At 38.0% G+C, this 25,372-nt stretch overlaps 1 long non-coding RNA gene across 1 annotated transcript in view; it reads left to right on the top strand.

Moving 5' to 3' along the window:
- Positions 1-550: 550 nt before the first annotated feature.
- LOC111927043 (uncharacterized) overlaps positions 551-25,372 on the top strand; it is a 35,817-nt gene continuing 10,995 nt past the window's right edge. The window contains exons 1-4 of the long non-coding RNA XR_002863365.2: positions 551-2,089; positions 2,285-2,406; positions 4,212-4,297; positions 9,083-9,215. This is a non-coding gene — a long non-coding RNA (uncharacterized LOC111927043). The remainder of the gene's footprint in view (positions 2,090-2,284; positions 2,407-4,211; positions 4,298-9,082; positions 9,216-25,372) is intronic.

Below are 25,372 nucleotides of genomic sequence, written 5' to 3'. Positions count from 1 at the left end.
TAGGCTGTCGTAGAAATGAACAGATGAATTGGGAGAGGAAAATAGGAATATGCAGGACAAAACTGAATATGGAGTATTTTTCCACCAGTGGAGGAATCACTAGCAGAGATCGTGATTGATATGTGGGATTCAGATTAAGTTAATATAACTAGGGTATAATTTTGAAAAAAAAAAACCCAGAAAAGTGATTGCTCTTGGCAACAATGTACTGGCTTTAAAAAGTGCTGAATAATATACTGAACAATGTACTATACATTGTTGTGTGCTGAACCCTTAACAGAAATATTGATTTTTGGAAGCCTGTTTTTAAAAGAAATCATTGCTAAATCATGCTTGACAGATCTGATTGACTCCTCTGACAAAAAATGACCAAGATGGATGAGAGAGGAGCAGTAGATATTGTCTACCTCAATGTCACCAGGGCTTCTGACACTATCTCTCACAATATCCTCATAGGCAAACTCAGGAGGTGTGGACTGGATGAGTGGACAGTGAGGTGGGTGGAGGCCTGGATGAACGGCAGATCCCAGAGGGTTCTAATTGGTGGCGCAGGGTCTAGTGTGAGGCCTGTCACCAGTGGTGTCCTCCAAGCTTCAATACTGAGCCCAGTATTGTTTAACTTGTTCATCAATGACCTGGATGAAGGGGCAGATGTGTCCTCAGCAAGTTCACTGATGACACAAAGCTGGGAGGAGAGGCCAATACCCCAGAGTGCTGTGCAGCCCTTTGGAAGGGCCTCAACAGGTTGGGCAGATGGGCAGGGAGGAACCTTCTGGAATTCTACAAAAGGAAATGCAGGGTTCTGCACCACTACAAGCTGGGGGCTGACCTCCTGTGGAGAAGGACCTGGGGGTCCGGGTGGACAATGAGCCATCCATGAGCCAGCAGCCTGTCCTTGTGGCCATGAAGGCCATGGAATCCCGGGGTGCATTAGGAAGGGCATTGCCAGCAGGCCAGGGGAGGTGATCCTGCCCCTCTGCCCAGCCCTGGTGAGGCACATCTGGACTGCTGTGTCCAGTCCTGGGCCCCTCAGGACAAGAGAGACATGGAGCTCCTGGAGTGGCTCCAGTGGAGGGTAACAAAGGGGATTGAGGCACTGGAGCATCTCTTAGGAGGAAAGGCAGAGGGAGCTGGGCCTGTTCAGCCCCGAGAAGAGGCACTGAGAGGGGAGCTCATCCATGGCTGTGAGTGTCTGAAGGGAGGTGCCAGGAGGATGCAGCCAGGCTCTGCTCACTGGTGCTGAGCAGTAGGACAGGAGGCAATGGGCAGAAAGTGATGCACAGGAACCTCCACCTGAACATGAGGAAAATCTTCTTTACTGTGTGGGTGACTGAGCACTGGAACAGATTGCCCAGAGAGGCTGTGGAGTCTCCCTCATCAGAGATATTTGAGAACCATCTGGACATAATCCTGTGCAATGGGCTCTGGGATGACCTTGCTTGAGCAAGGAGGTTGGACCAGATGACCTCATATAGCTCTGACCAACCTTATCTATCCATTGTGTGAATCTGGGATTAAAATAGAGGTATAAATAATGAGACTGAAGGGTTAGATATTATAACTGGCATAGAGGAAAGAGTCAAGATGAACAAATATCTTCAGGTTAGAGAGTGGAAGCTTAAGAGATGTCTATGAATTCATAGAGATTTCAGAGTTTTTGCCTATTATTTTCATTCATTATTGAGAACAGAGGAGGAATTATGTGATTTAAACTAAACCACGGACAATTTAATTAGATACCAAGGCAAGCTCTAATAGGACAGCCGATGAAATCCCTCTTGCATTTCAGTCCTTGCAAATACGTCAGGCTAGAGATAACACCCAGCTGTCCTTGCCTGTAAAGTTCTTGTCCTTGTTGATAGAAGTTTCTGGTTATGGATGCTTTGGTGTACTCACTAGGCAGAGAGACTCACCTGCTCCTTCTTGTCATGCTGCTTTTCCTGGTGGTCATCAGCCTTTCCTCCTACCCAAATATCTTCATCTACTTTTATTCCCCATCCAGAAGAGTAATGGCAGGATTATAATGACTCCCCAAATGCAGAGACTGCAATTTTGAGTGCCTCTTACATGGGCTTCATAAGGAATAAAGGTAACAGTCTTCATAAGTAAACCCTAAAAAAATTATTTCTTTCCTGAACATTTCAGGAAAGACACAAGCTATAAATCTGACTTGATATTGTTGTGGATAATGATATTTCAGTTGATGACATGCATATATTTAGGTGGTGTAAATCAGCATTGTTTCATCTGGCTGAGACTGATCACTGATCTTTTCTCCCTACAGACACTGCATCTTTTGTACTTTCAACAAAAATTGTCAGTGAGCAACAATCTACTGATAAACCTGTGAACAGAAATCATGCTGAATAAGAATGAGAAATGGAGAAATAAGATATCTGTCCTTTGGTGATTCAAGTTTATTTTTTTGCTGTTATATATTCTCCAGAGTTCTCCCTTTACTTCTTTTTTTTTTTTTCTTTTTTCTTTTTTTCCTTTTTTTAATTAGCTGAAACAAATACGTCTCTTTTCCCTGGGAGCTTTTAGAAGCCAAGAGACCTTCACTGTTAGGGGGTTACAGTGCTTGGGCAAAAATGTGTTTGTAATGCTGTAAAAGGGTTACTCATGTGTCTGTGTGCAGGGCTGGTCTTGCAGCTTTTGCTCTGTTTTGTTTTCTTTTCAATAATTGATAAAGACTTCTCACACCTTCAGGTCCTGTAGATAGCAATTACTCATTCTGTTTTGCTGTTTTTATCTTTTTGTTTTTTGCAAGCTTTAACTCATTTTATGTAGTCTTCGTTGGTTCCTTCTCTTTATCTCTCTTTCCCCTAGATCTTTCAGCTGTTCTTAAAAAGTCATGTATTTCACTACTAATTGATTGCATTTTTCTGACAGTGAGGCTATAGTCTGTTATGTGTTAATTAGTGCTGCAGTCACACCCAGATATTCTAAGGGTCTCTTCTTGTCATAGCCACATCAACTATTTATGTAATTATTTTAATCAAATTTTTAATTTGAAATCCAGTAGCTGTGTGATGCCCTCTGGGACCATTCCATGAAGCTAAAAATTTAGTTGACTGCATTAGCCATGCTAATGTCTTGGGCTGGGCATGAAACCTACCATATTTGGTGCTCTGTGGAGAGGGTTAACTCCCTTTTGTGAACCTGCAAGAGCTCACACTCTCATTTATTTTTTAAAAATCAAATCAGTTTTTCATCCTTCTTGGTCTAGATGAAAGTCAAAGATGTAGTGCCTGTGGAGTCCAATCCCAGAAGTTAGAAAACAACTGAAAGCTTGATTTTTAAATGTCACAATTCTGAAGTAATTCTTGTGGGCTTTTTGGTCTGTCTAATGATTCTTGGACGTTGGTAACCGCCTCTTATCAGAAGCCTTGATGCTTCACATCCTCAACCTGAGATGCAAATAGTTCTGTTAGTGCAGGATTTTAGGAGATAGGGAAGAGTTAAATATTGTTTTTTTGTTTTTTTGTTTTTTTTTTCATCTGATGGTCCACAACATTAAGTGAAATTATGAATCCTTGTATAACCATTTTAGGCTTTAGACTGATCTTCCTCTGAGCCCATGCTTCCCTACTTCTGAATACCCCAGGTAAAGAGCATATTGATGAAAAAGTTAAAGAATTGAGCATCCTATAAAATCTATCCATCTTATGATATAAATGACTGATGGTGCCTTTAAACTTGTGTCAGAGCATACCACAGTAAGGCAATCTTATTCTCTTGTCTGTCGCCAAGTTTAGGCACTTACATGATCAATAGAGTTCACTGAGTGGGAAATTTTCATTAATATCATGAGTACTAAGAATAAGGCAAGGAAAATTCAAGACTTCATTGCATTGTTAAATAAGAAAAAGCATCTTGCCGTATTAGAATATCCCCAGAGTCTTTTTGAGTACTAGAACTAAATCTTTTGTGCTTAGGGCTGGTTTGACCTCAGTAAGAAAAACCACTTTTTCTACCTCACTCTAGAAAGATCTTTTTTCTCTTCATCACTTCTCATTCAGGATATAAACCCAAAGAACTGCTTGCACACATTAAAAAAGAAAATGCAGAAAAAGTATAGTCAGTTCTAAATTCAGGTAATTGACTGTGATCTATTATTCTGTACTATTATAAAGAAATCTCATAGAGATTAAAAAAACAATTGAAATTTGTTTTAAGAAAACCTTTTAAATTTCACTTTTTTATTACAGGACAATAAATCTGGGTATTAAAGGGATGACGCTTTGTTGCATTGAGGAGTTGGCAATAGATTTCTCTCTTTGATTTCATCTTAATGGTAAGAATTTCTGGATGGGTTAATTAGCTAACCCATATAATGTCTACCTTTTTTCATGCAAGTGTACAACATTACCTCCAGAAGAAATCTCTCAAATGAGTGCCTTTCAACTTAACTAACAGACATTAAATGAGCCTGTTCATAAAAAGGAAGTCACAGGGAACAGTTTGAAATGCATTACTTTAGAAAGTTTACAAGTGTCTAGAACAATTCTGCAGCTTTGTAAGTCTTCAAGGTCATGCAAGAGACCTTAAGGCTTAAAAATGTTGGAAGGAACAGCTGCAGTTTTTGAAAACAGTAAAGGCAAACTTGAAGCGTAGTTTTATCAAAGCTTGGCTGTTTTCCTATCACAGGCAGTAGACGCCACTAATCTCTTCCTTTTGTTTAAACAGATGCTGTGTGCTTGGCAAGTAGCTGAATTTTAAATGCAGAAAATTATTATTCAAGGGGAAAAATTTTGACTGGAGGTTAGAAACAGAAGGTTAAGTTCAGGACAAAATCTTGTTTTCTCTGACATCTTCCAAGCTGTGTGAGAAAAGTTTCCCCCCTACACTGGGAACTATAAATTTTGATATTTTTCAATATAAAGAAGGGGTTTTTCTGTTTGGTATTTTTTGTGTTTGCGGTGGGTTTATCTATTTATTTTTATTAATATTTTAAATTTTTTTTTAGTTTCTGGATAATATATAAAGATTGTAATCAAGTAGTATATGGTTGAACCCTTTGGATAGACTTTGTTTTCATGATTGCATTTGATATTAGCGAAAGACTAGAAGGAATAATTCAGAGGATCACAAATTCTCCGTCTCCCTTTGGTGTATCATTATACAGTTCTTTTTTATCAGCACAGCTCATTTTTACTCTAGCTAAATCGGGTAAATGAGCATTCATGACATGGAGGCACAGGATTTTTTGGCCCAATTATTGCCTATAGCAAAGCTCAGCCATTTTCCTCATTTTTTGATGCTGATTGGAAATCTTATGAAGGGTGGCTATCCTTGGGATGGATCTCAGATCGTGTCCACAGCTTTCTTCTACATCATCCAAAACATGTGAGCAGAACAGCAAGGAGTCCTGATGCAATGCAAAGCTTCTGGACATTTCTGTTATGACTTAGGCAAGAAAACGATGTTTTGTATTGCACATGGAGTGATTAATCAGCTCCCAGTAACTGTTAGATAATGTGTCAATAGCTGCTATTTTTGAAATCAGCAGTGACCTGATTTAAATGATGGTTCCACCTAAGCATACCTGTTTTTTTATCAGAACACACAGAACACATGTTGCTGAATATCATTTGGAAATATGGGTCTAATCTGATCTGCTCAGCTCAAGAAAGGGTTAGCTTTCAGGGCTGAGGAATAAAGGTTGTTGCTGGAGCAAGTTTTGCCTCTAGCCCTTCAACTTTTCAGATCCAAACACAACAGATGGTACCTCTTGCAGTACAATATCTCTTTAACATCATGCTGAGGTTTTGGTTCAGTAGGAGCTCTCAGTGCTGATTTCTGCAGTGCTCTATGTTTTTGGTTTTTTTTCCCTTTTATTGAGTGGCTCCCATTTCTGTCAAGACATAACATATTTAGCCAGTTATGGCTGCCAAAATCACTAACAGAAGTGATTCCATAACACTCCCAATTTTAAAGTTGATTTCTTCTTAATACTTTGTTACCAGGAAGCAAAGAAAAAAACCCCAGTTCTCTGTGTTCTCACCTTCATTCCGTATTCTGCTCTGTCCCAAGATGCATTCTCTTCACTCCCTGCGCTCCTCTGCTCCTCCTGTTAAGAACTGATTATTGAGAGATGCCTCTGCCTGAGCTAAGGTACAAATGAGACCATATGCTAAAGTCAATAGTATAGATTTTATCTAGTAATAAAATGTGAGGTAGAGAGAAAGAAATAGAAAAGAGAGGAAAGAGAGAGAAAAAGGGAAAGAGACAGAATGCATAAGGCAGTCACCACCTGTGGCTCCAGGAGTGTCCTATTGACCCTTCTTTACCCTTGGCTGCTTGGTGGTGGAGGTCCCTGGATTGTTCCAAACTTTGATTTGTTTATATATTTTAGCAAACAAAGGAATTCATGCTTTTTGGCCACACAGTTCTTTTATGCTTTTGGTTAAATGATTCTCTGTCCTCTAAGGCTAATTAGTCTGCCTGCTTAGTCTTTCTCTGGAGTCAGTGGGTTGTGAATTGGTGGTTGTAATCTCCCATTGCCAAAATTGCCTTTTACTCAGTCCAAGCTGATTTCAGCACCATTGCTGAATTGGCTTTCCTTGTTGCTGCATTCTTTATATCCATTAACAGTGATATATTCTTCTCCCCCAGCGTTTTTAACCTTCCCCTAGACCTGAGATAACATTCAGACAATAGCATCACCTTTATCTAATCTCAAGTTTCTGTCATGGTGTCTTAATTTACAGTCCAAGTTCCAGGTATCCAGAGGCATATTCAGGGCTGGGGCTTTAGTGGTAGTTTCTGGGTACAGGTGCCATCTGTCCCATAATTTGGGGTGATCTTTGTTTCACTATTGATATGTGTATGAGCAGTTGCTTCTATATGCAGTTTGCCACAGTGGGATTTTTTGTCTGGATGCAGTACTCAGGATGTGATAGCCAGATCTGGCTTCTGCCAGGCTTGGAGTTGGCACCCTCCTGTTGCTCCATTCTGTGCCTATCTCACGGCACAGTCCTTCTGTGGCCTTAACAGTGTTTGAGACAGCTGACTTTGATCTTTAAGTCTTTACACCTCCCACAGGTAGAGAGCTGCTCACACAATTCAAAAACAGAGATATTTGTGATGATGTTGGCAGCAGAAAGGTGGTGCATTTTAATTCTTGAATTTGTTCTTGCTGTGCAGGTATTTCATCCCTGGCACAATTCCACCTGTACAGCAGAATGTTAATTTTTCCTTGACTGACTCTTCTTTGGCCAAGGCTGTAAACAGTTTAAAAAACAACAACAGAGGAATGGATCTCTTGTTGCTCTGCTTCTGACATTTCTGTCACATACTGAGGGATAGCAGCATGAGGGTGAGATGGGAGAGATGTAACACTTTTGAAATGATTTGTCTATTGTTACTGGAGATAATTTTTTAGAATTGTTTTGCTACTCCTATGTTCCATTTATTGGGCTCTTCCTCAGGTTTTCAATGCTGGCTGTTGGATTGTTCAATTTTAGGAATGGAGGTCTTTCACCTCAATTTTTTTTGAATGTTAATTGTTAATGATATTGTACTTAAATGCAAGTGCTTAGTTTTTTCCTTTTGTAAAACAAATGTGAAGAGTAGTTTGTAGGAAAATAAAAGTGAGACTCAGACTTTTTTTTTCCCCAGTTATCCTTACTTTTTGGTACCATACATTATGAAAAGGAGCCAAAAGAAGATTTTTTTCATGTATTCTGCCTTCCCAAGGTTTATCAGATAATGCGCTCAGCGTAGTCCTTAGATAAAAATCCTTGGAGTTCATTTCCTTTTGTCTATCTCCAAGGACAGGTTGTCATTTATGACTTCTGTATCTCCTGCTGTTTACTGATAAATTCTTTTTGTGGTGTGTTCTCACAGCGAGCATCAGAGGTACTACTCTAAAACAAAATTGCATAAATATTTCTGTTTGTCAGCTTATGAATTCACCTGAAGTGAAACTCAGCAACAGGAGACATCCTTCTCAATGTTCCTTTATTTCCTATATTTTTGAGTTTTAATATGCTGCAGTAATTTTTCTTATGTTGTAATACCTTAAGCTCCAATTTAACAGGAATTAACAAGGAAGGAGAGGATTTATGAATTTACCTTCACCCAGCAAAGGTTGGGGTTGCCTCGGGGAAGAACAGCTATTGATAAAGCTATGTTTCTAATAAAATATCTCGTGAAATAAAAACCTGCTTTAGGTCACTGAGGATGGCTCTTGATACTGCTCTGATTTGCCCTGTAACCTGTCTCTGATAGCGCTGTGACTTTAGACAGCCCTGCAGGATATGACTCTGATTTATGGATCCTTGCATTGCTGTGAGCTTTGGTCTCCAGTTGGGCTTTCCTTGCCCGGATTGAATTTTCCACACTTAGTTCCTGAGCATTACCAGGCTGCTAGGGGTTTTTTGGTAGATTGTTTGTTTCTAACAGCTGTAAGTAAATTTGCTGTCCCTGTTTTTAATTTAGCCCTTGATACTGGTTTACTTACATTGCCTTGGTAGTAGTTTCCTTAAATATCTGACCAGTCTGTCAAGGGGTCCACATTAATCCTTTAATGACTGTGTGGGTTGCTATAATTTCACTGGTATCTTTTCCTTTTTGAGTGATCATATCCCCTTTCAGTCTGTGCTCCCTGCAAAAACCTATTCTAAAAACCTCTATAGAGTACAAATAAAATAGATGGTATTATGTAATATTATAAAGTAATAACATCTTATTGCATATAATTAAATAATAATAAAATAATAAATAAATAATAATAAACATAATAAAATAAGGTTATATAAAAATTATGGAAAGAAAATTAAGAATATCTAAGATCTGATTTTTGCTTTAGATTTTGTGTCAAAGGCACTCATGGATTATTTGCTTGTGGTTACATTACGCCTCAGGAGTTTTTGTCCTAAGGTTCAGTTTCTCTCTGAACTGCATGCTAGAGATCCTTCTCAGCTATTGCAGTCTCCTAGAAAAAATTAAGTCTCCAAATTCCTGAAAAGCTCTCCAATGTGGATTTAAGGACAGTACTGTCATTTTTCAAACATATGTAGATGGATACCACTGGTGTACTCCAGTCCTTAAGCTTTGGGGTTTACCTCTCCCACAGGTTGCAGTTCTCTGATGTTTTGGGATGTGTCTCTGCCTTGGACCTCCTTCACAGAACAGGATTGTTGCACTTGGGTTGAGTTCTTCCAGTAAGAGACAGGAGGCTGTAGGACCTGGATAAGGATGACATAAAGGTAATAAATACTTGTAGCCTTGGAAAGTGGAGGTATAGATCTGCAGGTTTTCATGGATTTAGTCTGACAATTCATCCCCCCCCCACCGTTTGCATAAGGATGTACTTTGAGTACATATGACTTTAGGGGTATTTGCACAAGTAAGGGCATGGCTTGGTGGCTCTTCTTCAAATGAAAGCCTTAGCTTTCATTGCCAGTTCTTTCAGCTTGTCTTACAAACTCCATGGTTCTGTATTTCTTGCTCATTTTCCCTCCTCCAGAGCATATTCTCCTTCTAACTCAGAGGATTGTTTTGAAAATTCAGTGAAATTGTGGATTTTCTTATTTTTTTTGTAGATTGAAATGTTCCTGTGGTAGATAAGGTGTACTCTTCATATGCCTTATCTACTTGTACCTAACTGAGGAGGAGACTGTTCCCTCCTCTGTGATCCAGTGTGTATCACAAAAAACAAAATATCTGCCTCCATTGTGGCTTTAGTGCCTCAAAAACTGCTAAATGGATGAGCATTTTTCATACAGATGGAAATGTAGTTTCATACCGATACTTTTCTCTGACAAGTGGTTCTCATGAGATGCAGAGGTTTCTGTTCTTATATGTTCTACAATTTCTTCCATTTCTGCTGGAGTGGTAAATAATAATGATAAATGCTGAAATAATTGGATTTGAGGGGATTAACTGTAGAAAATATTTTTTACTTTTAACTCAGGTGATACTCGTAGGGATGGTGATATGATTTTATCATTATGCTCTGATATAATTTTCACAGAAACAAGGCTTATACAGTGGTGTTATTCAGTGTGAGCATTAAGCCAAAAGCCTATTTAAATCAACAATTCAGACTTAGTGAATCAGGACTGAATAAACAATTTTCAGAAGTCAAGAACTCCTTTTATTTTCTTACTGTTCTTCACTTAATGGTGATACTTGTTTCTGACAAACACATGGATTTTAGAGATCTCTCCCACTCTTCCCTTTGAGTGGCCAGGGTCTGGTTTGCAGTTTCTGTGCCATATCTGCATTCCCTCTAACTCTGGTTTCAGCTGTGCTGATCCTCCCATTGAGGTCATATGTGTCTCAAGTAGCAGCAGTTGATATGCATATCAGCTCTAAATGTCCTGATCTGTGTCAACATTTTTCCCTCTTTATTCAGCCTTTTCACAGGGAGGATCTTTCACTATCTAATAGAGGTAACCAAGACACCAATTTATTTCCTTTACAGAACTGAAACCAGTCTTCCTGAGCTGTCAGATTGCCAATTTTCTCTGTGAATGACTTTTAAAAGTCACTGAGACACAGAGAGTAGATACTTTCTGACCAATTTTTATATTTATAAGGCAAGGTTAAGAGCTTGGTAGATTCAGTTTCAGCAGGTACCATGTTAGATGATGTGTCCAAAAGAAGAAGTTATAGTATGATGAAGAATAGATTTTCCAAAAAAGTGAATAGCATAAAAAGCCAAAAGTCAGCAATCCAGAAAATGTTCTTCCCCAAATATTAAATAAAAACCGCACAACATCAATTACACAAATATGGGCTTTTTTTATGCCCAAGAACAGTTAATGAGAAAGGGAAACAATGCAATAGTAAAACTTAAAAAGCTGTACCTCATTCAATTGACTCTGCTCTTAATGTTAGTGTTCAAAAGCAGCAATATTCATTTCAATTTCTTTTCACTTAATCTATACTTCACATATAATTTGTGCAAAATTATAGATACAACTCCCAATATCCCCACTTGAAGCTAAGTTTAGGTATTTGTAACACTGGGAATAAGTCTGCATGCTTGCTCAACCCTCATTTAGCAGCAACAATGCATTTCATATCAGTGGTGTAACTTAAATTTGGGCCCTATCTTTTTGTTGGTCAGCACAGACTACTGCATCTTCTTCTGGAATCATGTACATAGTCTTCGATCCTGCATTATATAAAAATAAAAAAGAAACAAAGGGCTTTACTTGATAAAGAACAGTAAGTTGTGAAAAAATATATAGAATTATTTCTTTTGTGGTGACAGCTACAATTTAAAAAATACCTGTTTTTGCTTTTTGTAGTATTCTTACATAACATTTTAGCAACATTTGGCTGGCAGTGTTTCAAAGACACAATAATCAGAATTGCTAGGTACAAGGGAAGTATCAAATTTTATAACACGTTTTCGAGGCAGACATTTAGTTTTCAAGCAATTAGTTTCCAAAGTTTTAATTTATGTGTATGATTTTCTTTGTGAAATTTTACCTTGCGATTTGTATTCTTTGAAGCTGGCACAGATAATTCTCATCCTTCCCCATTAGAACCTGTGTTAATATCAGCTGTAATATCAGCAGTGCTTTGGAAAGCCACAAAACCTTCCTGTTTTTAAAGAAAGATAATGACATTTCAGAAGGCAACACTGGGAGACAGGCAGTCAGAGGGAAGGAACTGAGCTGCCATAACTCTTTTCAAGGCAGAAATTTTCCCTTTAAGCTATTGTCCAAATGTCTCATTTACCAACGCTGTCCATCACCTTATGCCTCCTTTGTTCTGGTAGTGAGGAATTGGAGATGGAATCCTTTGTCAGCTTGGTAGAGCTTTCTGTGATTGCCAGTTCATTAATATAAAAACCAGACAGCCCATTATGAGTGGCTAGTTTGACCTCTTGTATATCAATGTGGCAGCCCAATTTTACTTGAATTGTGCCAATAATTCCAGCTGAGCTATTGTTTACAGTTTAGTGTGACATCCAGCCTTGATTCAAAGACTGTGATGGAAAAATCAGCATGACCCTGGGGAAGTACATCCCAAAATGTGTTACCATTACTAAAAGAAGTCTGCATTTTATTTCCGCATTTTCTAAAATTCAATATGATCTCTGTTTTTGATCCCCAGTGACTGTGCTCTGGCATTTGCTAGTATGATTAGGGAAGTATCAGAATTTTCTTTCCACCCAAGAATTAAACAAGTTCAATGTTGCAGTCAAACAGGTGCCAGTGTTTTATTTTCTTTTTTTTTTAGGTTTTTTTTGTGCTTTGTTTTGTTTTCTTTTTATTTTGACCTGAGTCAGAGTAGTACATAAATTTGGTCTTTGTGTATTCCTGGGGTATGTTCTTGCTGTACAAGAACATTGCTGGACATGATTTCACAAGCTAATATATTTTAACTTGAACTTTTTTAAAGATGGACAGCCCTTTGAGAAACACTGAAATAATTAGCACAGAAAAAGGTGTTTTCATGAATGCTTCAGGAACTGATGAACCCAGATCACTCTCATAGTTGATAATTCTTGAGTAATGAGATCACTTTTGGAAACTCCTCCAGTGTGTCAAACATGGCAGGGGAGGAAGGAAGCATACTTTTGCATTGTCAGAGATAATGTATATTTTTACATTTTCACTTAAAAAAAATTAAAAATCTGTCAGTTATGGGCAGTGAAACGACTTGAGTTCCTTTTCTATTCATTTACTGTTATAGGAGCAACTGTGCATCTAAGTTCTGCATAACTACATTTTCATGCCTATTTATAGATCTGTAATGCTGAAAAGGATGTGAAGAAATCATGTGCTTCCCCAAAGACAGGATGAAACACATATATGCTATTCCTAACATATATTATTTGATCAACCAGTTTTTAAAAATGTTTGGTGGTGGGAATTCTTCCATCTCTGAAGACAGTTCACTCCAGTGTTTTACCTTCTTGACTGTTAAAAATTATTTTAAAGGAAAATTTGATATAATGATCTCAAAACTCCATGACTGGTGAACAGGGTGGATGAAATACTTTTGTGAGTGTTAGGAAGGAATGTGGTTTATAAAGTCTGTTGGGACACTTGAAGACTATCACTGCCTTCTCTTTATTATGTACCTTTGTGAAAAATACATTTTTTGGTTTTGGAAATGTGCCTTTTATCTTCCTGGCATGGTTGTCAAAGTCAGTAAAAACTGAGTAGGAATTTCATAATTATCTATGTTTGCACCTAGGTATTTTTACCCTCCTCATCCCTCAAGATCCAGTAACAGAAAAGAAATGGCAGTGGTTATAATTATTTTCCATCACTGTCAGCATGAGGATGCACAGTTTCATTGTAGTTGGTGAGGTGGCTATATCTTTAATGAGGCAGTCTGTTACATCGGCTCAGTGAATATGAGATTTCCTTCCCTGAGCCAGGAAATCTTTCATGGCAGAGCAGCATGCTGGATTCGCATGAATATCTGATGAGTTTGGAGTGTTTCTTGGGTACAAAAACAAACCCAAAACCCAATGAAGAAGCCCCACTTCTAACTGTTATGGTTGGAAAATGTTCTAGGAGTTTGAGGTCACGGGCCTCGTTAACGTTGGTTGTGCCATCAGCGTTCAAGTCCTGCCTCGGATGTGCAGTGCTTACAGACAACCCCCTTGCAAAAGCATGTGGAGCTCTGTGAGTTCAGACTGTGATTCCTCCCTCCAGTAGTTTTACAGGTCGGGATAATAACTGGTTTCCCAGATCCACCTATCATGAGGTGCCAGCTGGTTCAGTGTCTCCATTGGCACTGATGGATTTTCACCACATGCACTAAAGTTCTTTGAGCTCTCTTGATTGGTAGAACTGGGGGGCTGTCTGAGGCCTTTGTTTGGCAAATCATACCAAAACAAAAAGAAAAATAGTACAGAAGAAATTGGACAATGGATATGTGGTAAGATCCATTCAGAAAGGAACTTTTCAGCATCATTCTGTTCCTGATATTGCCTTGCTGATACTGTGTGAATAAATTGAAATGTGTATTTTCCTCTCTATGGCTGGTCTTTAAATTATATTGTATTTTCTTTGTCTTTACTTGCTTTATGTAGAGTTTTTAGCAGTATGCATTATATTCAATGGTGGTCTGCTGTACAAGTGGCAGAAAAGGCAAGGCTGTGGATACCCAAAAAATGTTGTGAAGCTTATAGATGGAGCTGGTAAAAATGGCAGCAAAGCATGTGTTGTAGAAAATATGTATTATTTCTGTTAAAAGTATTTTATAATATGAATAAAATTTATTTTATTTTTTCAAATTATTTCACTCAAGTACTTTATTCAGAGGTAAGTAAAAATGTTATTGTAATAATTTTCCTCTTTTTCTGCTTATCTCTGTGGTTGGAGGATTTTGTGAATTTCCCAGCTAGAGCCAGATGTTCTATAAGATTCTGAAATATTCTTTACTCTAATCTCTTTCATGTTTATAACACTTGCATGGGAATAGATGTGGTAAGATCAGAAATAAGTTCACTCCTTTAATTCTCTAAAACGTCCCTATGTCCTTTCCTCATATGCCTCGCATCCCTCAAAACTTGCACTTTTTGCTATCTTCGAAGTTAGAAGTATTTTCCCCACTATTTTTGATATTTATATTCCTGACAACTAGACCTTCCCCGTTTATTCCTTCAGAAATCCATCAGGTGTGCATTTTTTCCCTTATCTTTGCTACGCAGCAGCTTCTATGACTGTTTGCTCTAAATCCTATTTTTCAGATAACCTTCTTGTTTTTCATGTGCCCCTTTAGTCTTTTTGTGCCTTGTTTTCCCCATTTGTTGTTTTTCTTTTAATTTCCTTTTTTTTGCGTCAGGATTTATTTTCTATCTTGCAGCACATGCTTGTGGGGAACAGATGTTGTACTTTCCTGAGTATTTGTTTGTGGTCACTAGATGTATACATGTACCTCAGCGCCCCAGCTCAAATCCTTCTGCCCTTTGGTAGATTTAAGAGAATTGCAAGGCTCAGTTTTCCCTGAGACATTTCATTATAAGATGAAACAATCCCTGTAGTCATGTGAAAGGCATGCAGAGGCCAGCTAGTTGCTTCCTGGTGGCAAGTGAAAGCTGGAAGAATTTAAAAATGCACTGCTTGGCCTCTCACTAACAAACCAGCTCAGGCAAGCATGGGAGTACTCCAGGTATGTGTAGGGCTGAATTTATGTTGCTGACCCATAGAATTAAATTGTTCATGTGTATGTGAACGGACTCTCACTGTTACAAGACATATTTGAAACATGAGTCTTAGGGATGTATAATGCTTCTGAAGTGTGTCTAGAACCATCATGGGGACCTCTTAGAAAACAACTTTAAAAAAAAGGTGCTGATGTTCCTTTAATCTCTTTTGGTACTTAGTGGCGAACAATGGCAACATTTAGTGCTGCTGAATATTAAATTTTACTGTATGGATTTATGGATTTCAATTTTAATGTGTAGTTGAGCTTCTGGTTAATGGGATGTATACCTATAAACGAAGGAAGTTCTGCTGCTTAATCTGCTCACAATTCCTAAAGCATCACAAAATTCTCTTATGAGTCCTATATTTTTCTAAGCATTCTCAGGCAGATACAGTATGTTTTTACTGATGCTTTGGACATGGCCTTTTCTTCAGGTGCATGTTATCTGATTTGTTGTCTTGCCTCTTACTTCATTCTTGCTTTTCAGTATGATGAAAGATTAATAATTGAAGAACTGACACCTTCCATTCTTATTTAGAAAATATTATTTCCTACAAAATAATTAATTGCACTTACTTTCAGACAAGCCATATGCATAAAATGAAGGAGAAAAAACGTGCTTCTTGTCTGAGAAAATGTATTTTAATTTTTTTTCTGGTTTGCTGTCCTGAGGTGCTTTGAATGGTGTCTCCTGGCTTAATGAATTGGCATTTTTCTATACCAATTTCCAGGCAGCTTTACTCTGAAAGTGCTGTGATGAGAGATTGCTGAATCAGTATATTATGACTTGCATCCCTCTGAACTAAGTGCTGACCGATGGCATTAAACCACAGCTCTGCACAGTTGGCAGTGAGCACTCAGTACCACCCCAGTGAGGGCTTTGGAACCAAAAAAAGCCACCAAAGTCTGCCAGTTCTTTAGTGATGGCAAGAAGCCTGCACAGAGAGGGCCAGATGCAGAAAGATGGAAGGACAGGAGTTATCTGTGGAACTAAATTTCTAGAGAAGTAATTTGCATTCATTTTTCTTGGCAGGCCTTTTCTTCAGTTCTGCTCCATAAAATCACAACTGCAGGGAATTGTCCCATTGCAAGTGTGTGATATTCTGTTTGTAGAGATGAGCACAGTGAAAGTTACAGCACTGCATAAGTAATTAAAACTCTTTGGTGTTCAACAAGAAACTTCACTGACAGAATGCTAAGAATAAGAGTTACACACCCATTGTACAAGGAAAAAAAGTTTTAAATTAACAAAAAATACAATGTCCTCTGCCAGCATGTTGTTATGCCATAAGCACAACACACTTGGGCAATCAAGGGAATGTAAGGAACTCCTGTCATGATTTGGAAACAGCCATGTTGCTAGCAAATTCCTTACCCGTGGCTAGGCACACTCGGTGCTGTCTCGTGCAATTTGATAGGTTAATCTATGTTTTGTATGAATTTGTTGAGAAGATGAGCAAGTAATTACACATCTGAGCAAGCCATTATTGTATACTATCCTGCAACTTTACCCAGGTAATTAAGGAAAAATACCATGTTAAAGTCAAGGTCATAGTAACAGTTAATCAAAAATCTGTAATTCTTGAATCTTGAAATCACAGAATAATTTCAAATTGTAAGGTTGGTAGTGGTTTTCTCATGGACAATGTTAAGTGGAGGAATGATCTCTTTCCATGAGTATTAACCTAGTCAGTGCCATATGTCTACATTGACCTTAGTGGTAAAATATACAATGTATTGTATTGAATAAATGTATTTATTCAAGGACCTGAGCATTTGTTCTCCTCTTCCACAGCAATCAGTACAGGCTCCTTGTTTTTCTTCAGGCAGTTCCAGAAGTGCTTATAATGATTTCCTACTTCCATTTCCATCTTAAATAACATTCATCTTGGTCACTGTTGTGCATGATTTTATTCTTCTCTCCCTTCCTAAAATGGGACACAGTCTTTCAATAGAGGTATTGGTAAATTATACGTAATAGGAACAGTAATACAATGATGCAAGGTTTTATGCCTGAAGTACCTATTGACTTGTTCCATTATTGGCTGATTTTTACTTTTGAGAAGCTGTTAAAATCATAGCTTCCATAAATACACACACATAGTATATCCATAAACCCATTAAAAACCACTGATGCCTATTCACTTGAAAAATAAGGTAAAGTAGCACGATCAAATTATTTTGGCTTTGTTTTGTAGACTCTCACAAATCTTGTTGCTGTCTAGAGTGAGAACCGAGAAGCATGATTCCTCTGAAAATATGTAAGGTGAACATGAGTGTAAATGGTTGAGAGCAGCCTTGAGGAGAAGGGCTTGGGGCTGTTGGTGGATGAGAGGCTGGACATGCCCTGTCAGTGGCAATGTGCACTCACAACCCAGAAAGCCAAATGTGTCCTGGGCTGCATCCAAAGCAGCGTGGCCAGCAGGGTGAGGGAGGAGATTGTGCTCCTCTGCTCTGCTCTTGTGAGCCCTCACCTGCAGTGCTGCATCCAGATCTGGGGCCCACAACCTAGGATTGAGTCTAGAGGAGGGCCACAAAGCTGATCAGAGGTCTGGAGCACAGCTCTTATGAACACAGGCTGAGAGAATTTGGATTATTCAGCATGGATAAAAGAAGGCTCTGGGATCTTAAAGTATTTTCCAGTATGTAAACAGAGCCTGCAAGAAAGCTGGAGAGGGACAATTTAGAAGAGCATGTAATGACAGGACAAGGGAAATGTCTCTAAACTGGCAGAGAGTAGATTTAGATAAGATATAAAAAATACATTCTTTACTGTGAGAATGGTAAGGCACAGGAATAGGTTGTCCAAAGAAGTTGTGGATACCCCATCCCTGGAAATATTCGGGACCAGGTCGGATGGGGCTTTGAGCAATGTGGTCCTAGTGGAAGATGTCCCTCGTTATGGCAGAGGGAGTTGGAGCTAGATGACATTTAAGGTTCATTCCAACCCAGGCTCTTCTATGATTCTGCGATTCTGTGATTAACCATCATCAGACCCATTGTCCTGAAAACTCAATTTTACGTTTCCTATGTCTTTGCACGGGTTGTACAAGGCAGGAGAGATACATCGACTTTGGAGATAGTCAGTGGCATAAACAAGTGAAAAGCATTTATTTATGTCATGGCCTCTGATTTTATAGAGAATGTTTTCCATTGGCTCTGCTTTAGGTCTCACTTCATGTTCAATGGCAATTAGACAAATGTAAGACCTCCAGATATTTTCAAGGCAACCTCTTCATGACAGGAAATGTGTCAACCTTTCATGATAATGTAAAGGTTTCCCACTGAATTAACTTGATTTCACAAGGGCATCCATAGTGAGATGATATACAAATATGAATGCATGGAAAGGCAAGTAAGGAATCTTAGATGAAAGAACAGTACTTTTTTTGAAAGTACTTTTGGCAAGAGGCAAAGGACATAGGACCCCAAATCAATAAAACTAAAATCCTGGAAAAGTATTAAACAGTCTAAACAGGATGTGTTCAAACAGTGAAGTAAATGACTCATGGCTCTTCGATGTCTTCAACAGGTATTAAAAAAATCTGCTTCCTGTGAATGACAGTGAACTGGGGAACTAATCTGTTCTGTAATTTACACTGTGGCTTTGATCACAAAACCCATGACACATTTTACTACAATAATATCTATTCATAATGGAATGATTAGCATCCTCCAATGTGTGCCTCATATTTGGACCTATTTTCTTCATGTATCTTACACAATTTGAAACATATTAGTTAATTGGGGTTGTCATTTAGCTGCCAGCTTTACTGGAATAGATTTTTAAATCCATGTAGGACACATTGTAATTGAGAATGAGGTTCCAGGTATCTAGTGGTCAGTTCATGGTGCTCCAAATAAATATGACAATTTAGAGAGTATAAAATTAGTCTCATCTGCTAAATGCATCCTGCTGTGAAATTGCAGCCAGTTAGAAAAGGAGAGATGCCCTTAGCATTGAGAAATGGTTTGACAGAATATGAAAGTTATAATGGAAAATGTAATAGATGCCAGAAATAATTACACAGGTGACTTCCACAGAGTATGACTGCTATTCCTTGTATTCCTTTGGAAAACCCAAAGCCTGTTATTAATTAAGCTGCAAATATAAGAATCTGCCGTAGTTCTTTAACCATCAAATAGTCTGCTTTCTTTTTATATACATTGTGTTCTTTCAAAGGGTATTTGTTCCTGAAATCCTGAAAATTATATGAACAAAGGTTCATATAATATTCAGCTTTCAGGACTCTTCTATTCTCTGTCATAATCTCTTGAGGAACTACTTTGAAACAACTTAGCCAATGAAAAACTAACATGCAGTGGTGTTTTTAAAGATGTATACAGAGCAAATAATTCATGCAGGAGAAATTGCACTGCTCTGGATATTGACTATTTTAGTCTTTTGCTTTCAGTGGTCATTATTTGATATAATCCCACTGTTATAATTAAAAAGGGAGGAAAATATCTTCCAATTAAAAAAACTAAAGAAATAGGGAGTAGACTGGTCTTACATTGCTTGCCTTACAATAGAGCGGCCCTTTAACTGCCAGTACCACGTAATTTGTTGGCATCAGTCTGAAGAGTCTGAAGGCTGCTGCTAATGCTGCCAGCAAGAGCCAAGATGGCAGGTGGTTATAGCAGTGCACCCAACCTTCTCCTTGTTCGTTTTCCCTTGCTTCTGCTGATTGTGTTCATGAAGGAGATGAGACAGACTGTGCTGAGGTCACTGGAGAAGAGTACGGAAACACACTGAGGTATAATGCAGGTAACCAAAGTGTGATGACACTGCTTTCAGGTATTTGTCTAGTCTTGTTTACAGCTGGTTTGGGTGCAAGGTGTAAATATAAGCTCTGAACTACCACAGAGGACTGGAGAGCTCCTCCAGGTATCAGATAACCTAATTTTAGATCAAATTTCAACTCTTAAGGAGACTGCAACATATGATGCATTTAACAGTGAATGGAAAAAACAAGCAGTTTGCACTGTGCCACAAAGATCTGTTTTCTGAAACAGATTTCACTAGCGCAATAAATAATGTCAGAACGAAGCATCAAAAATCTTCAGGGGATTGAAAACATGGGGTTGGGTAGCAATCTTGCAAAACCAGATACAACATTTAATTGACTGAGTTATGGTGTGGAAACAAGCACAGAACAAAATAAACACAGCAATGGAAGAAAAGACAGTACTTGTAATTCTAGAAAAATAAGACAAGGAGGAAAAATAAGGCAACAGGCAATACTAACAGGTAAATGATGTACTAGTATCAATAAAATGTCTCAGAGTAATATTGCAGTAATTGTCTGAGGGATTTGCTTAATGTATTGAATACAAATCTGTCAAAACTAACCTTGTTTTTTAGTGAGTTAGGAAGGGTTTTTTTTTTTTCCTGAGTATCTTCCCACTGCCAACACTGTTAAAACTTATCTCAGCAATAATTCTGCAAGAGAAATCTTGTGCTAGCCATAATAGAGCAGCATGATAAAAATCATGATGAATAGCAGATTTGACTCAACTGTGCCTCTCAGTTAATGAATAACATCCATTTTTTATTAAATGATTCAGCCAAAATATTCGAGATGGGGCAATCAGGCAGGTCAGAAGCCTTGAAGAGCTACTATATTTTATGAGTTTCTTATCAATTAAATAAGTTTGTTCTGCTATATGTCAATGTTGATCTGCATTTTTTTTTTCTGGCTGAAGTTTGAATTCCACATTCCTTATAAGCTTTGTCTCATGCATTATACAGTGGAGGTATGAGTCATGAATTGCTGGATTCCCTTCTTTAGATTTCCTCCTCTGCTGCTTCATGCATCAGTTTTTCAGCTCCCTTCACTATACAATTAAGCACTTGATATGGGGACAGGGTAGGTTGTGATCTGCGAGTTTGAATGGAGTAGGTGTGTAAGACAGAGAGGCTTGGGGTACACCTCACTCTCCTCTTCAGATTACTGGGATGTCACTTAACTGTGGGTGTGGAATCCCATGGCTTCCCTCTGAGACTCTTAGGGTCTCCCACCCAGAAATGGCAGGTGTTCAAGATCCAGCTCCCCATGGATCATACCGAAGTTGAATTTGGAAGGTCTTGTTTCTAGTCAGTCTTCCTGCAGTGCCCCCTCAGAGTGGCTTATCCCAGGTCAAAGACAGAAGACCAATCCTGCAAATCCATACCAATTTGATTAAGCCTGTTTTCAGGAAAATGACAGGAGTGCTTTTCAGAGTTGGGTTGTTTAATTTAGAACCCAATTATGAGATCATGGGTTATGTTCTTCAGCAGTGAGCATAATCATTAATCAGGATGCAAGGTTTTTAGCTCAGTGGGAAGACCCTGTCATGGACTGATGGCTCTTTGGGAGCAAACATCTTCCACAGTCTTCAGACCAACTCACACCTATGGAATGGTGCCAGTGATTAGACAGGGTAAAGATCAGTAAAAGACAGTTACAGTCACCTCAAAGAGGTATATAATAGACAGGTAATCAGAAAATGGGCTATATCTAATGTCCATGTAAACTTAAAAGTATTTTATACCAACAAATGCTTTCAAAGTCAGTGATTTGGTGGCTTGTTTACTATTATTATTATTTACTACTCCTGTGGATAGATGCAGATTTTTTTTTTAGAGTTATTTCAATTATTTATATTTCATTCAGCAGTGGTAAGCAACTTAGATACATCTTGATGAATATTGTTCAGATAAATATTTTAAAGGGTACAGTTGAGAAGAAAAGGGAAGCACCATGTCTAATTCATCTATTACGACAAACCGGAATGCATTCTAAAATATTTTTACCTTCTGGGAAAAAATGTTCCACACTAAGTTATAGATTTTTTGATAATTCTTTCAAGCAGAACTGTGTGCACTTTTGTTGCAGAGACAAGGATACTGTGTCACTGCTCCAAGTATATCAGAATGAAAGACCACTTAAGATAGATAATCAAATTATTGGAATTTGTCAGCTTGATAGATAATGTCACACTTGAGCCAGATTTTTTTGGTTTTGTTTTTGGTTTTTTTGTGGTTTTTTTTTTGTTTTTTTTTTGGGGGTGGAGGAAGGGGGAAATGCTCTTGCTGAAAATTCCCCAAATTTTCAAGGTTGTTGAGGCATTTTGCCTGTGTAAAAGCTGTATCACAGTCATTGTGTAATGTCTATGTTTGCCACCCCGTGAAAAGAAGTCGAACTGCAGCATTACTGATTTCAAGATCTGATTTCTTAGGGGTGCTTAGGGACACAGTCTGATAAAAATTTTGGGGGGGCAATAGGATTTCTGTGGGGACTACTTCTGCCTAGCACAATAAATGTCACATGCTGCTCACCTCTGTGTAGATAATCTTACTCTCAGGTGCTTAATGTTATGACATGTTAGCATTTTGGGATTGAGATAATCTTTCAGCCAGACTTTGAACAATACAGGGGTAGTAACAAGCTTCATAATCATACTTGATTTCCAAATTAAGAATGGGGAAAAAAAAAGAGCCTGTAATCTTGAGAGAAACATGGAATAATTTGAATATATATATAGCCTGAAATTCACAGGTAGAAAATGAGTTTACCACTCCTCACCTGCCTGCCCAAAGCAGTGTGACCCAGGCTCAGATGGGTCCAATAGCGAGAATGTTGCTGTGACCAATTTCAGGAAAAAATTCCAGGAAACTTTGGCGACATCATTGTGTCACTCTTGAAAGATGAAGGCTGGTATGAAGCTGACTCTGTTCATTATTCAAGAAAATCACAGTTTGGTCTGAATAACTTGATAATTATAATTTAAGTCATCTGCAAATTAGCAGTAAGCACTTTATCTGTGGTTTAAAAATGAATGTAACTGATACTTAAATTGGGTTTAAAAATTTATAGAGATAGAGGTCATAAAATACCAACCGAGAGCTGTTAAAGATTATGTAAGGAAGAAAACAACAAAGGTAATGAGGTTTGTATGGTTTATTGCATTTCATATTGTAAGATTGCAATTCACAGTTTTTCTGGAGCTGAAGTCAGCATACTGTTTTGCCTGTATTGTGTGTGGGCTATAAAAAACTTAGTGGCTAAAAAAGGGTAAATAATAAATTATAAGGTCTAATCTTTGTTTTTTCTTTCATATTCCTTTAGTAAATTACTTTTTTTTTTAAGATAAGAACAAGGAAACTGGTGGGTATCTTATTTGATTCTGGAGAGAGTAATATTATTTTCATTAGTGACAACATGTCAGTTTGCTCCTATAAAAATGCTTTTCATCCATGCATCCCAAGCTCTTCAAAGTGGGAGTATTGTTCTAATCCCTGTGTTATGGCTGGTGAAACTGAATCACTGTGTAGTTGTGCCTTTGTCCAATGCTGTGTAGCATGTAAGTGACATCTTGCAATAAAGGTACTGAAATGAGCTCTTTAAATTGGGTGAAAACCCACAGTATCATCATCAGCAAGACATCTTGGAAGCTGGGGATGAGATGAAATCTCAGTTGGAAATCCCTATGTCAGCACATCAGATAGGGTTGAGCCTTTGTCACAAACAAAGTGTGTTAGGGAATAAGATGAATTATCGTGATTATTCACTGGTGAAATCAAATCCTTCAAAGCAGCCTTGTCACTTGCTAAGCAACCCAGAAACATTTTAGCTACCATCTTCTTCAAATGATATAGTTTTCTTTGAAGGATCAGCTATTTAGAGAGGGTTTGACTTCGACTGTCCCAGTCAAGGTGCCTGAAAGCTACAATATGTGCAAGTCAGAGCAGTGGCCATGGTTGCACCCAAGACAGCTGAGAGAGATTCACCATCACCAACAAAGGGGCTGATTGTTCTCTGGAGATACCTCATTCTCTTCACTGATTGTGCAGTGAGAGTGACAGATTTTGCCACAGTTATAAAGCTTCTTGACAACCAAAAGTCAGGAGAGATGGTTGCTTCAGGAAAATAATATCTCTGAGCCACTCTTCAAATGTAAAACTTTTTAACACTCAGGTTTTATTGTCAAACTGCTTCAGTTTATGAACCACAAGGTATTAGTGAAAGTTTGGATCTTGTCAAAGTTTTGAATGGACAAGGTCTGGAATATATGTTGGAAAGGAAAGTGTGGTAATATAAGTCGAGATAGCTAGAGGTGTGATGTGGCAGACTAAAGCGATGTTAGCATGCAGATAAAAATCTTTTCATCAATTAAAAAGATGAATTGCATTTAGTGTTGTAACTGTTCATTAAATTTTTCTTGATATTGTGTCATTCATATTTAGAAGTTAGGTGCTTGAGAGCTCAAGAAGAAAGTTTGCTTCAGATGTTTCCCAAGGCATCTGCACAGGCAAGGAACGCACTGGTGGCTGCCATCCTTTATAAACCAGTGTATTCACCCTTTTGTGAATAACACCTGATTCTGAGTTAGTTTATTATCTTTCAGGTCACTTTCAAAATTCAGATTTGCTGGGAGGTGTTGGAGGCGACAGAAATGCTTCAAGGAATTAGGTTTAAGGCAAGAGGAGATAACCGAGTAGCATAACTGGACTCTACCTAATACAGACCATGGGATTTCATGGAGTCAGTTGTGTGTTGAGCCCTAGATGTAACAGCTCAGAGTGTCCTCCAGCAACAAGCTTTTGTTTGCCAACAGCATGAGATGGAAAATATACCCATATCCTCAGTAGCTTGAAATCTTATTACTAATAACTGTGTATCTACACAGTAAACACTATACAGGATTAAAAAAGATCTCAAGTAATTTTTTCTCAAAGATACTTAAAAGTCGCGACTTTAGACAGCACTCTACTTACTTTTACCTCAAGTAACTACTAAAACTTCTAAGTAAGAAGAACTGGGGAAAATTTTTATTTTCTGTATGTAACTGTGATTATTTTTTTCTTTGCCAGTTTTTAGTGTATCTTGGATTTTTATTTTGTTGCTTCTCTGTAGTGAATTCTGTTTTTCATGGGCATGTTTTGAAACCAGACAAGAGAAAGCATTATTTAAATTGGGAAAATGTTATTACATAACTACAAAAAATTGGCAGAGAGATTCAGAGAAAATATTCCATCTGCCACTAACTTTAATTAAATCAAAAGCCCAGAACAGAAAAAATCAAACACGCACAAACCCATAATTCAGTCAAATTACTTGTATACTCAGAGTTATTTTTATTATAAAATAGAATGACCCCCAAATATTTTCCTCCTTTTATCTACTATGTGTTGTATTATTGTATAAAACAGAAGATTTTTTTAGTAAATAACTCTTTCTCAAACCACACTGTT

The sequence above is a fragment of the Cyanistes caeruleus genome, chromosome 2 (assembly GCF_971803275.1).
Source record: "Cyanistes caeruleus chromosome 2, bCyaCae1.hap1.1, whole genome shotgun sequence".
NCBI lineage: Eukaryota > Metazoa > Chordata > Aves > Passeriformes > Paridae > Cyanistes > Cyanistes caeruleus.
Note: the sequence above shows the minus strand (reverse complement) of the source record. Positions and strands in the feature narration are given on the sequence as shown.